At 37.1% G+C, this 14459-nt stretch overlaps 1 long non-coding RNA gene across 1 annotated transcript in view; it reads left to right on the plus strand.

Annotated features, from left to right (window-relative positions):
• The window catches only part of LOC128576496 (uncharacterized), a 124061-nt gene extending 110922 nt beyond the window's left edge, over positions 1 to 13139 (plus strand). The window contains exon 4 of the long non-coding RNA XR_008377396.1: positions 12351 to 13139. This is a non-coding gene — a long non-coding RNA (uncharacterized LOC128576496). The remainder of the gene's footprint in view (positions 1 to 12350) is intronic.
• Positions 13140 to 14459: the final 1320 nt, after the last annotated feature.

A 14459-nucleotide genomic window follows, 5' to 3' on the forward strand; every position in this document is an offset into this window, starting at 1 on the left:
AATACGAAAATCTGAAGGAAATTGACCGTTACTTGGAAGCACGTCACCTTCCAAGACTTAACCAAAATCAAGTGGAAATGTTGAAAAGGCCCATATCAAGTTCGGAAATAACGTCAACCATACAAAATCTCTCCAAAAAGAAAAGCCCGGGACCAGATGGTTTTATGTCAGAATTCTACCAAACCTTTAAAGAGGAATTAGTACCTATATTACTCAACCTGTTCTAAAAGGTAGAAAAAGAAGGAAGACTACCCAACACGTTCTATGAAGCAAACATCACCCTGATCCCCAAACCAGGAAAAGACCCAACAAGAAAAGAAAATTATAGACCAATATCACTAATGAATATAGATGCAAAAATATTCAATAAGATTCTAACAAACAGAATCCAGCAACACATCAAACAAATTATACATCATGACCAAGTCGGTTTTATCACAGGATCTCAAGGCTGGTTCAATATACGTAAATCTATAAATGTAATTCAGCACATAAACAAATTAAAAAACAAAGACCATATGATTCTCTCAATCGATGCAGAAAAAGCTTTTGATAACATCCAACATCCGTTCATGATCAGAATACTTAAGAAAATTGGTATAGAAGGGACATTTCTTAAACTGATAGAGACCATCTACAGCAAACCCATAGCCAATATCATATTGAATGGAGTTAAATTGGAATCATTTCCACTCAGATCAGGAACCAGACAAGGCTGCCCATTGTCTCCATTGCTCTTTAACATTGTAATGGAAGTTTTAGCCATCACAATTAGGGAAGAAAAGGTGATCAAGGGTATCCACATAGGGTCAGAAGAGATCAAACTTTCGCTCTTCGCAGATGATACGATTGTATATCTGGAAAATACTAGGGACTCTACTACAAAACTCTTAGAAGTGATCAAGGAATACAGCAGTGTCTCAGGTTACAAAATCAACATTCATAAATCGGTAGCCTTTATATATACCAACAATAGTCAAGTTGAAAAAACAATTAAGAACTCTACCCCATTCACAGTAGTGCCAAAGAAGATGAAATACTTGGGAGTTTATCTAACAAAGGACGTGAAAGATCTATATAAAGAGAACTATGACACTCTAAGAAAAGAAATAGCTGAAAATGTTAACAAATGGAAAAATACACCATGCTCATGTTGGGAAGTATCAACATTGTTAAAATATCCATACTACCCAAAGCAATATATAATTTCAACGCAATCCCCATTAAAGCTCGACTGTCATACTTTAAAGATCTTGAAAAAACAACACTTCGTTTTATATAGAATCAGAAAAAACCTCGAATAGCCAAGACATTATTCAAAAATAAAAACTAAGCAGGAGGAATCACACTACCAGACCTCAGAGTATACTACAAATCAATAGTGATCAAAACAGCATGGTACTGGCACAAAAACAGAGAAGTAGATGTCTGGAACAGAATAGATAACCAAGAGATGAATCCAGCTACTTACCGTTATTTAATCTTTGACAAGCCAATTAAAAACATTCAGTGGGGAAAAGATTCCCTATTTAACAAATGGTGCTGGGTGAACTGGCTGGCAACCTGTAGAAGACTGAAAGTGGACCCACACCTCTCACCATTAACTAAGATAGATTCTCACTGGATTAAAGATTTAAACCTAAGACATTAAACTATAAAAATACTAGAAGAGAGTGTAGGGAAAACCCTTGAAGAAATTGGGTTGGGTGAGTTTTTTATGAGAAGGCCCCCACCCGGGCAATTGAAGCAGCTTCAAAAATACACTATTTGGACTTGATCAAACTAAAAAGCTTCTGCACAGCCAAGAACACCATAAGTAAAGCAAGCAAACAGCCCTCAGAATGGGAGAAGATATTTGCAGGTTATGTCTCCGACAAAGGTTTAATATCCAGAATCCACAGAGAACTCAAACGCATTGGCAAGAAAAGAACAAGGGATCCCATCACAGGCTGGACAAGGGACTTGAAGAGAAACTTCTCTGAAGAAGACAGGTGCACGGTCTTCAGACATATGAAAAAATGCTCATCATCTTTAATCATCAGAGAAATGCAAATCAAAACTACTTTGAGATATCATCTAACTCCAGTGAGACTAGCCTATATCACAAAATCTCAAAACCAGAGATGTTGGCGTGGATGTGGAGAAAAGGGAACACTTTTGCACTGCTGGTGGGAATGCAAATTAATACATTCCTTTTGGAAAGAGATATGGAGAACACTTGGAGATCTAAAAATAGATCTGCCATTCAATCCTGTAATTCCTCTACTGGGCATATACCCAGAAGACCAAAAATCACACCATAACAAAGATATTTGTACCAGAATGTTTATTGCAGCCCAATTCATAATTGCTAAGTCATGGAAAAAGCCCAAGTGCCCATCGATCCACGAATGGATTAATAAATTGTGGTATATGTACACCATGGAATACTATGCAGCCTTAAAAAAGATGGAGACTTTACCTTTTTCGTGTTTACATGGATGGAGCTGGAACATATTCTTCTTAGTAAAGTGTCTCAAGAATGGAAGAAAAAGTACCCAATGTACTCACCCTTATTATGAAACTAATATAGGACCTTCACATGAAAGCTATAACCCAGTTACAACCTAAGAATAGGGAGAAGGGGGAAAGGGAGGGGAGGGAGGGGTGAGGTAGGTGGAGGGAGGGGGATTAATGGGATTACACCTGCGGTGCATCTTACAAGGGTATATGTGAATCTTAGTAAATGTGGAATGTAAAGGTCTTAGCAAAATAACTAAGAAAATGCTATGAAAGCTATGTTAACTAGTGTGATGAAAATGTGTCAAACGATCTATGAACCAAGTGTATAGTGCCCCATGATCATATTAATGTACACAGCTATGATTTAATAAAAATTAAAAAAAGAAATAGGAGCAAGCAGGTGAGACAAGAGAAAATACAAGAGAAATAGATATTCTGCTCGCAGAGTAAAACACACAACTCAAAGGTGACTTTTTCCTTTTTTTAATTAACCCCCTCAAAGATAGGCCTTACTTTTGCCAGTCATTTGCTATCAGACAGCTACTGATGCTGTTTCCGCTGACCTTGTGCCTAAACCTGCAATCAGCTTTCATGTCGGCTGGGTGGCTGGCTGGGCTAGTGACCCAGGCTCAGCGGATCAGCTTTGCTCCACAGGGGTCTCCTGCTCTGGGAGGCTAGCCCAGGCTTGTTCTTATAGCAAGAGGTAGGGGTCCAAGAGAGAAGGAGAAGAGGACGAGAGGAAGACATGGTTAGACATCTAGAGTCCTGGGCCTGGAACTGAAACACTGTCACCACTGCCCCTTTATATCGGCCAAAATAAGTCACAAGGTCAGCCTGTAGTCAAGGGGTAGGAAGTAGACTCGACCTTTTGATGAGAGAAACTGTAAGTTATATTGCAAAGGTCATGGATATAGAGAAAGTTAAAAAAAATTGGGCAGTATTTTGCAATCACTCTTGTTATCAATTTTTCCCACTCTGAAGCCCCAGGCTCAAGAGTCTCCCCTCAAAATTTCACTGATCACAGGTGTGATTGTGACACCCTCCCTTCCTAGTCTGCTCCCTGTCTTCTGTGCCTTTCTAGACCTGCAGCTCAGCTCCGTGATCCTCTTCCTCAAACCATTCTCTCCCATGCTGACCTCTCTCTGAATGCCTGCAGTCTCCCTAATTGGAACCACATATAGTAGATGAAGAGTTTCTGTAGGAGACTGGCCGGTAACAAGCAGTTAATAAATGGTGGCTATTGTTCTTTTCCACATCACAAGTCATCTGAAAATGTCCTCTAATTATTTTCAGGCAGGAGTCTTGTCAGTCTCCTGAATTAGGTCATCATTCCCTTTGTGTTCTAATGGTGGCCAATCACTTGTAGGGATGCAAGTCCTCAGAACAGTCTTGTTAACTATTAAGGGTTGGTTTAAATTCTAAGAGCTTCTTACTCTTTGGAAATCATCACATAGTTAAAATGTCCCAAGACTTCATCACTCCCAGGAATGCTAAGAAAAGTATGCATTTTGGACAGAATTCTGTTAGGAGAGGAAAGGATTTTTCTCTCTAATGAAGTTATCTGAATAGTTTCCCAGCTTCTCAAAATAATCTTGCTGTTTAATTACTTGGAATGAGAGGAATGAATTTAGGAGCTCAGGACCTGTAAAAGCAGGTGCTGTGGCAGGCGCTTGTAGTCCCAGCTCCTCGGGAGGCTGAGGCAAGAGAATCGCTTAGGCCCAGGAGTTGGAGGTTGCTGTGAGCTGTGTGAGGCCACGGCACTCTACCGAGGGCCATAAAGTGAAACTGTCTCTACAAAAAAAAAAGCAGGTGCTAATCACTTCTCAGCACTGTACCTTGCAATTTCAGCAAATACCATGTGACATCCTTTTAGTATTCTTCCTGGAACTTCAAAATAGAGCCTGCTCTTGCTGGTAAGTTTGAAAGAGAAGAGGAAATTCAGGTTCTCTTAAAATTGAAGTGGGGAGCTGTGAAAGAACAAACACACAACAGAGGAAAATGCTAGCAAAGATATTAAAAATTGCAATAACTTCAAGACCTGACTGTGTTCTAAGATTCTTATTGGAGTCATAGAGTTCATTACTTCAACATCATTTATCAATTTAGGAGATAAGAATTACTGGAATAGTGTTGGTGATAGGAGGGTGGGAAGAGATTAAAGATCAAAAGGAATATACTGAACCACTTTCATAGACTCATGTTAGTTTGCTTCTTAAGATAGGAAATTATCCATAAAAAACTTGCCTGTCATGGATTTCAACATACTTTTTTGGTAGAAGTTAGAATCAGAAAGTCTCACGGTGAATTTCTGATTTTTAACCCTTCAGTAACTTATCTAAGCTTCACATTAAAGCACAATCCCACAGGTACAAGTTTGGGGGTTATGAACTTTGTTCTTTGTATAATACGGTCTGGAACAAAGTTTAAATGCAAAGTGTAGAAACTGGAATTTCAGGGATGCATCAAGGTATTTTTCCTTTATGAATATTTCCATAGGTTTTGAGTTTCTACTCTATGTGTCTTTGTTAAAGGCCTGGATGTGAGTGCAAGTTTCTGGGTAGACTCTCCCACAAAACGTTCTAGAAGAAGATGGATTTCACTGACATCCACCTTTTGCCATTTTCTTTCTTGCTGTACATGCAATGGGACAACAGGAAATGGGAATCTCATTTTTCTGGCAGAAGACTAAAGGGGAGCGTAGACAGATTCTCCTTTTGCTGTCTTCTGAGAGCTGTGAGGTTGGATCACCTGCGTTTGGAAGAATAGTCTTCTCTGTGGATTAGACACTAGATTTCCTCTTTTCTTCTTTACGTTTTCTACCTTAGGTCAGGTTAAGAAGCTCAAGTTTAGTACATTTTATGTTGCACCTCATTTGTCCAACCTGCTTTTCCTTATAAAGCCTTATTTATAATGTGCTTTCTGAATATCATTTAAGGCATACACATTACTTCTGCAAATATTGCTACTGTCTCCTGTATCTCTCCCCCTCCTCTGAGATTCACATGCTAAGTTCTTGGAGAGTATCCCCTATATCTCTTATGCTTTGTTTTGTTGTTATTAAAGTCTTTTTTTTTCACTGTGTACTTCAATTTGCATTATTTCTATTGTCCTTTATTCTAGCTTATCAATCTTTTCTTCTGTTGGGTCCAGTCTGTTGCTTAAACCCATCCAATGTATTACTGATTTTGGATATTCTGTTTTAAATTATGGGTGTGTGTTTATTCTTTTTTAAATATTAATTTCTCTTTCTTTTTTATTATGATAATAATACCTCACATGAAATCTGTTTTAGGGGTTGTAAGTGCACGATGTAATATTGTTAACTAAAGGCACAGTGTCGCGTAGCAGGTCTCTATGTGTAACTGGAACTTTATATCCACTGAGTAACAACTCTCTCTTCCTCTCCCTTCAGTCCATGCAAACCATCATTCTACTCTCTGCTCCTATGAGTTTGACTATTTTAGATACTGCAGAGAAGTAAAATCACAGTTTTTGTCCTGTGACTGGCTTATTTCCCCTGGTATATGTCTTCAAGGTTCATCTGTGTTGTGGGATATGGTAGGGTTTCCCTTTTTTAATAGCTGAATAATATTCCATTGCATAGACAAAATTTTCTTTATTCTCTCATCTTTCAAGGGATATTTATGTTGTTTTTACATCTGGGCTATCATGAATAATGCTGTGATGAATTTTGGAGTGCAAGTATGTCTTTGAGATCCTTATTTCAATTTTGGGGGGTAAATACCAGAAGTGGTATTACCAGATATATGGGGTGTCCATAAAGTTCATGTGTGCAATTTAAAATAATTGTATATTTTAAATTATATACATGAACTTTATGGACATGCTGTATGATGGGGCCTATTTTTAATTTTTTTAAAACATTAAGGGGGTGGAAATATTTTTGTTACATGAACACCTTTCAGAACGATTTAGTCAGGGCATTTAGTGTAACCATCACCTGAATAGAATTCATCATACCTGATAAGTACGTTTCTAGCTCTACCTTCCTCTCTCTTCCCTTCTTAATTTTCAATCACTTTTACATTTTCTGTGCCCATGCACACCATCTTTTAGCTCCCAAACATTAGAGAGTAGATGTGGTGTTTGTTTTTTTCATTCCTGAGTATTTCTCTTAGAATAATACTCTGATTCCATCCAAGTTCCTGCAAAAGACATTTCATCTCTTTCTTTTTTTTCTTTTTCTGAGTACTACTCTATGGTACATATATACCACATATTGTTAATCTTTTATTATGATAAAGTGAATAAATTGATAGGCCCTGAGGTTGATTCCACATTTTTTATGGTGAATTATGATGGAATCAGCATTCAAATGCAGGTGCCTTTTTTATATAAAGACTTCTTTTCCTTTGGTTAGATACCTAGAAGTGAGATTTCTGGGTCACATGGCAGATCTACTTTTATTTCCTTGAGGAATCCCCATACTATTTTCCATAGAGGTTGTACTAATTTACATTCCCACCTAGCATAGAATCTTCCTTTCTGCATCTACACTAGCACCTATTGTTTTTTTTTTTTTTTTTAGAGACAGAGTCTCACTTTATTGCCCTTGGTAGAGTGCTGTGCCATCACAGCTCACAGAAACCTCCAGCTCCTGGGCTTAGGTGATTCTCTTGCCTCAGCCTCCCCAGTAGCGCCCACCACAAACGCCCGGCTATTTTTTGTTGCAGTTTGGCCGGGGCCGGGTTTGAACTCACCACCCTTGGTATATGGGGTCGGCGCCCAACTCACTGAGCCACAGGTGCCGCCCACTAGCACCTATTGTTTTTGAACATTTTATTGATGGCCATTCTGAGAGGGGTAAGGTGATTTTAGTGATTTAGTTTTATTTCCTGATGATTAGTGATGTTGAGCATTTCCTCATGTGTTTTTTTGTTCTTTTGCCATTTGCCTATCTTCTTCTAAAAAACTTCTGTTCATGTCTTTTGCCCACTTTTTAATGGGATTGTCTAGTTTTGTCTTGATTTCAGTTTTTGTAGATTCTGGATATTAACCCTTTACTGGATATGTGGTGTGGGAATATTTTCTCCCATTCTCTAGGCTGTCTGTTCACTTTGTTGGTTATTTTGCATGCTGTGCAGATGCTTTGTAATTTAATTGTCTTATTTACTTATTTTTGCTGTTGCTGTATTTGCCTTTGGGATCTCAGCCAAGGCTGATTACTAGAAGAGTTTTTACTATGTTTTTTCCTCAAATGTTATGGTTTCATTCCTTGCACTTAAGTCTTTTATCCATCTTATATTTATAGATGAATGTATCTTAAAAATATTATGAAGTGAAACTTCTCTTTTTATATTATCAGTGAACATGAGCATATGAAGGGGTCTGCATTAATACTTTTTATTTTGTCCAACTTTGTTCCATATTAAAAAAATCTCTCTCCTGGCTTGGCGCCCATAGCACAGCACCGGCCACATACACTGAGGGTGGCAGGTTTGAACCTGGCCCAGGCCAGCTAAACAGCAATGACAACTGCAACAACAACAACATAGCTGGCCTTTGTGGTGAGTGCCTGTAGTCCCAGCTACTTGGGAGGCTGAGGCAAGAGAATCACTTAAGCCCAAGAGTTTGAGGTTGCTATGAAGTGTGACGCCACAGCACTCTCCCAAGAGCGACATAGTAAGACTCTTTCTCAAAAAAACAAAACAAAACAAAACAAAACAAAAAAACTCTCCTTTTAAGTAACATTTATTAATATTATTTGAGCTATACTTTGGAAAATGGTTTTTGAAAGAGAGTAATAAGTCAATCTAGATAATATGTACCAAGTTCTTCAAATTAATTGAGGAACATGCAGTTCTGTTGTCATATATGATGTAGCCTAGAAATCTTGATGTCTAGAGATTTGAGGCACACTTCAATAGACTTTGTATTCTTCTGTAAAAATTTTAGTGTTCTGAAAGCTGTAAAATTTGTGAGCATCCAGAACTACTAACTTTCTTCAGAATAACAAATAAGATGACTATTTGATGTTAGAGATGCTCTAGACATTTTTCTAATAGATTTTGAATGGCAAGGTTGTCCTCCTGGAAAGAAGGAAATCAGTTTGCTTGACTTCCCTTGTACCTGAAATCATCTGTAAGTATTTAATTTTATGTCTTTCCTAAGATTTTCTGATCTTTTTGGGAATATCTGTGTACGTGACAATATGAGCTGAAATAGAAGCGGCTTCATTAGTTTCTGTGAAATTGGAAAAGTCTTACTAGCTCAAGTTTATTTTTAGCCATTATAAATGTCAAATCTTATCTAGTCATGAGAATCACTGGGGTTTTTCACTATGGATTCCATACACAAGGATTATCCAACTCAATGAACCTTATCCAGGAAATAAGTTTTAGAAGCATGATATAAGAATTATCCTACCTGATAGTTGATTCTGTTGGGTGAATCTTGAATCTTTGAGCACTGCTGGGTGGTTGTGATATTTCCTCTTTCCTCAGAGAACTCTTCCCCTGAACTTTCCTCTTGGGCAAATCCTATCCATCCTTGAAGTTTTAATTTAAATGTTCCTTTCTCAGAAGTTATCTGACCTCCTTCCCCAAAGCAATTTCAATTAGGTATCTACATTTGCTCTCTCTCACAAGAATCTATTCTTTTAAAATTATTAATAAAACAAGGTAAATATCTAATGTCTATCTCTTCTACTAGACTGAACACTGCAAGTGCAGAGAACTTACTTACTTGTTGTTTTTTGTTTTATTCTCACCACAGTGTAATCAATGCTAAGAAAAGTTTTCTCATATAATAATTAGTAAATATTTCTTGGAGGAAAGAAATGGATGTTCTTTATATGTGGAATCTAAAAATGTCAAACTCATAGAAACAGAATAGAATGTTGGTTGGGGGTTATGGGTAGGACAAGTTTCATTTATGCAAGAAAAATACATTCTAGAGATCTAATGTACAATAATACAACTCTAGTTAATAATATTGCATAGTATAATTGAAATTTATTAAGAGGGTTTAGATTGAGTGATATTACCCCCCTCCAAAAAATATAGGAGGTGACAGGTTATTTAGCTTTGATTGTGGTATTTCACAATGTATACATATATGAAATCAAGTTGTGCACATTAAGTATATGCAAATTGTAATTGTCAAATACATCTCAATAAACTTGAAAAATATGAAGTATATATGTAAGCATCTCTCAAATCCATGTATATTTTAATTCTAGCAAAAACATGTTTGAATTGATAGACCTACCCAAGAGTAAGAGGAAAATTTTATTTAAAGTCCTCCTTTGCTTTGAGATAAAATAAAGGCTATTGATTAACTTTGAAAGTCAAGAAACAAGTATATTGTCATATAATTTTCCACAAAGTAGTAGCTTTAAATACAAAAATTAATTTTAATATTATGTGGCTGCATTCAATTGCATACCTAAAGTGTTTGAGAAATATTTGGACTTCTCTTGTTTAATTTTTTTTAAAGTTTTTTTCTGTGTCATTAAAAAAAAAAATGGTTAACAAGGGAACAGTCATATTGAGATAAAGACAAAATTTATTGTTGCCTTCTACACCCCCTAATTAGATTGACTATGATGGGGTAGTCTTGACATGTTTAGGTAAAACTGTGAGGGCCTTTTCTGACAACAAAGAATTATGCAAATTTTCAGTCAAGATCTTTCTATTTGCTTTCTAAGCATCTGTATACATCCAACTGAATGCTGGTGGCTGTTCAGTGTAGCCTGGCTTCAGTGACACCAGGTGCTAAAACTTGCCTGGAATATTATAAAACCACTCTAAAGATAACACCTGCCAATAAAACGTTTTCCCTCATGTTTTCCCTCCTACTTCTTTCAGAAGCTCATGGTAGGGAATAGTTTTTGTAATTGGTGCTGACGATTAAATAGGTATTCAGGACAAAGCCACGTCCAGTTATGTGCTAAAGAAATGCTGCAAATGGTGTTTGAATGTTGTAAGAAAGATTCCCTATCTGTTTTCCTTCCTCTTCTCCATCATGGAACACTTTGAATAGAAATTCTTAGTGTTAGGAAAAATTCAACCCAAAGATCAGGGTTATTGTCTGACAAAAGGGTTATCGAGAGAGCAAAAAAGGTATTGTGTTGGTCATTACCAGCAGGAAAAAAAAATGGCGTTAAGTAATGGGAGAAGATTCTGAACCTTCTCTTGTTTTTTTCTCCTTCATGACACCCCCACCTTTTATAACTACATTCCATGTGGGGAGAGCTATTGACTGTTCTATAAATCTTAAAATTATCTTTAGGAGATACGATGTTCTTATCAATTTTTTGGTTGTTATTGTATACTCTAGGTAAGACCATTATGAAATGTAAACCAATCTTTTTTCTTTGTGGCTTGGTTCCACCAGGCTTGAATTGACATAAATCAATTCATGTGAGATAAGGGCTGTACCTGTGTACTGAATAATTAGCCAGTAATACATTTTTTACAGCTGAAAGTTACCTAATCAAATGTCTTCAATTCACAGATGAGGATTAAATCCTTGGCTTTACTCTGAGAACAGTCATAAAAGTTCTTGGCTGCTTGAGAGGATAACTCAAATGACCTCCCATTACTGCCTGCATTAAATGCAAGCCAATGTCAGTACTAGACAGAGATTCCTAAAGGGACTTCTTGGACATTGCCTTACTTATTTCAGAGGCCATAGGTTTTCCTTAGCTGTCACTTTCTATGGATTGTTTTATCTGTGAGCAGTGATATTTACATTTTGGATCAAAGGTAAATAGTGTAAAAAATTTATTGAGGGCATGCTGAATTTGTAACCCCTTTAAATATTAAGATATCCTCATTAATCTTTATTTATTTTGAATATATTTTAGGATAGTTTTCTTTGAAAGAGTTGGTAAAACAGGGAAAAGGAATATTGAGTTATAAAACAAGGAAATCCATCAACATTTGATACATATATTCTCCAAAACACTTTAATGCATTTGCACACACTAAATTATTTCATTAGTTTTTTTAACAATTCAGCCACGTAGGAAATATTCCATTTGATAGATGAAATAAACTAAGATTAAGTGATGAATGGTGAATGAAGTTATGTGATGTGGTAATGGGCAATGATCACGTGATTGGTAAATTCAGGTCTGTCTGATTTCAATGCTCTTTTGTAATCTTTGAAGCTTGACTATACTGAGGAGCAAAGATGTAAAAATAAGAAATGAACAGAAGAAGCATGCTAAGCAAGGGTACAGATGGAATTTTGCACAAAATGGTGGAACCACATAGCCTGAATGATGTGCATATTTTCTCTATTAATATACTCAGAAAGTTCTCAATTCATTTGGATAAATAAATCTGTTTTTTTGCTCTTTGTGTGTATACAGCTAGTAAATATCAGCATGTAAGAACCAGCTCATGAATTAACCCCATTAACTAACGAGCCCATTTACAGCTCTAGGAGAGAAGGTGATCCTTTGTGAATTAATCCTTAAATAAAATCTTTTTCCTCAGTGGCTAAATATTATGTAACCCTATTGCATCACAATAAATTGTATTTATTGGAAAGAAATGAGCTATTTCCTTTCAACTGGGAAAAATATTTCCATCAAATGTATTGGTTCCTGAACAATAATTTAGAAGCCCAGAAATCTAATTATCTAGCAGGCATGTTTAGTTAGAGTGATTACATTAGATAAATATTAGAATTGTTTGAGTTTCGTAGAAAATCCCCAAACAAAGAGAAGTGAGGTAAAAGAGAAATTTATTTCTCTTACATTTAGAAAGAATGTAAGATCTTCTGCTTCTGCATTTATTTGCATTTAATGCAGGCAGTAATGGGAGACAGCCTCTCTTTATCTTAGATTTCTATGATGTATACCTTCTATCCCCCAGGTCACCCCAAGGTCCAAGATGCCTGCTGCAACTCCAACAACACAACCATCTTCTAGCAATTAAGAAAGAGGATACTTCTAGAAGTTGCACAATCTTCTGTTTCCATCCATTTGCTCAGAACCTAGCCAAATGTTTATCTGTGTCTGCAAGGAATGCTGAAAAGTGTGATATTTATCTTGGTTAGCCATATATCTAGCTGAAAAGGGTTCTGTTATGATGGCTCAGATGAGAAGTTGGTGTAAGAGCAAGAAATGTTGTTTACTACATAGTGGGATGGAAATTTTAAGGGAAAGAAAAAAACAAAGTAAAAACTCACATTCATCACAACTGAGATGGGAATGAATGGATAGAAAATCTTCACAGCCAAGAACACAGTAAGTAAAGCAAGCAGACAGCCCTCAGACTGGGAGAAGATATTTGCAGGATATGTCTCCAACAAAGGTTTATTTAATAACCACAATCCACAGAGAACTCAAATGTATAAGCAAGAGAAGCACAAGTAATCCCATCACAGGCTGGGCAAGGGACTTGAAGAGAAACTTCTTTGAAGAAGACATGCTCATGGCCTACAGACATATGAAATAATGCTCATCATCCTTAATCATCAGAGAAATGCAAATCAAAACTACCTTGAGATACCATCTAACTCCAGTAAGATTAGCCCATATCACAAAATCCCAAGACCAGAGATGTTGGCGTGAATGTGGAGAAAAGGGAACACTTCTACACTGCTGGTGGGAATGTAAATTAATACATTCCTTCTGGAAAGATGTTTGGAGAACACTTAGAGATCTAAAAATAGAACTGTCATTCAATCCTATAATTCCTCTACTAGATGTATACCCAGAAGACCAAAAATCACATTACGACAAAGATATTTGTACCAGAACGTTTATTGCAGCCCAATTCACAATTGCTAAGTCATGGAAAAAGCCCAAGTGCCCATCAATCCACAAATGGATTAATAAATTGTGGTATATGTACACCATGGAATATTATGCAGCCTTAAAGAAAGATGGAGACTTCACCTCTTTCGTGTTTACATGGATGGAGCTGGATATTCTTCTTAGTAAAGTATCTCAAGAATGGAAGAAAAAGTATCCAATGTACTCAGCCCTACTATGAAACTAATTTATGGCTTTCATATGAAAGCTATAACCCAGTTATAACCTAAGAATATGGGGAATGGGGAGAAGTAGGGGAGGAAGGGGGAAGGATGAGCAGAGGGAGGGTGATAGGTGGGATTACACCTGCGGTGCATCTTACAAGGGTACATGTGAAAGTTAGTAAATTAAAATATAATTGTCAACACAATAACTACAAAAATGCCAGGAAGGCTATATTAACCAGTGTGATGAAAATGCTGTCAAACTGTTTATAAAACCAATATATGGTGCCCCATTATCACATTAATGTACACAGCTATAATTTAATATTAATTAAAAAAAAAGAAAATCTTGGGGGCACTTTAGGGAAATATAAGAGAACAGAAGTATGATGACTCATGGATCAAATTCTTCAAAAAAGCAAGGTTTGGAGACAAGATGGCTGACTGGAGGCAACCTCCAACAGAAGCTCCTGTCCAGAGGGAAGGATAATGTCCAGACAGTACCCAATTAAGCTGAAGACTGGGAGCCAAGCCGAGAGAGAAGAGTGATAACTGCAGGTAACCTCTGCTGAGGCAAGCTGTGACTCCAAGATAGCAAACCAAAGGTAGAAAATACATCTGAAAGGAAAAGTGTCTGTCCCCTTCCCCAGGAAAGCTGTTCTTTTTTTTTTTTTCTTTTTCTCTTTGTTTGCTCTTATAGATTTTCTAAGGTGAGCAGCAAACTGAGGACCTCTTGTCTTACCCCATGGGTGACAGCTATAGGAAGTGGGGACTACTTCCCCAGAGGGACCTTGCTGTGACTCTGAACACTCTCTTGCCAGGCAGAAAAATTGAACTAACATTTTCCCTGCCATTCTGAATTTCCAGTCTACCCTTCCCCCCTTACCTGATGAACCAGAAGTCTAATCCCTGCAGAGACTGTGGGAGGAGGCTCACAAGCAGCTCACCCCCACCCCCTACCCCCACCTGGCCAGAGCCTGTTAGAGCTGCGTGTCCCGCAC

Source organism: Nycticebus coucang, chromosome 24 (assembly GCF_027406575.1).
Source record: "Nycticebus coucang isolate mNycCou1 chromosome 24, mNycCou1.pri, whole genome shotgun sequence".
NCBI lineage: Eukaryota > Metazoa > Chordata > Mammalia > Primates > Lorisidae > Nycticebus > Nycticebus coucang.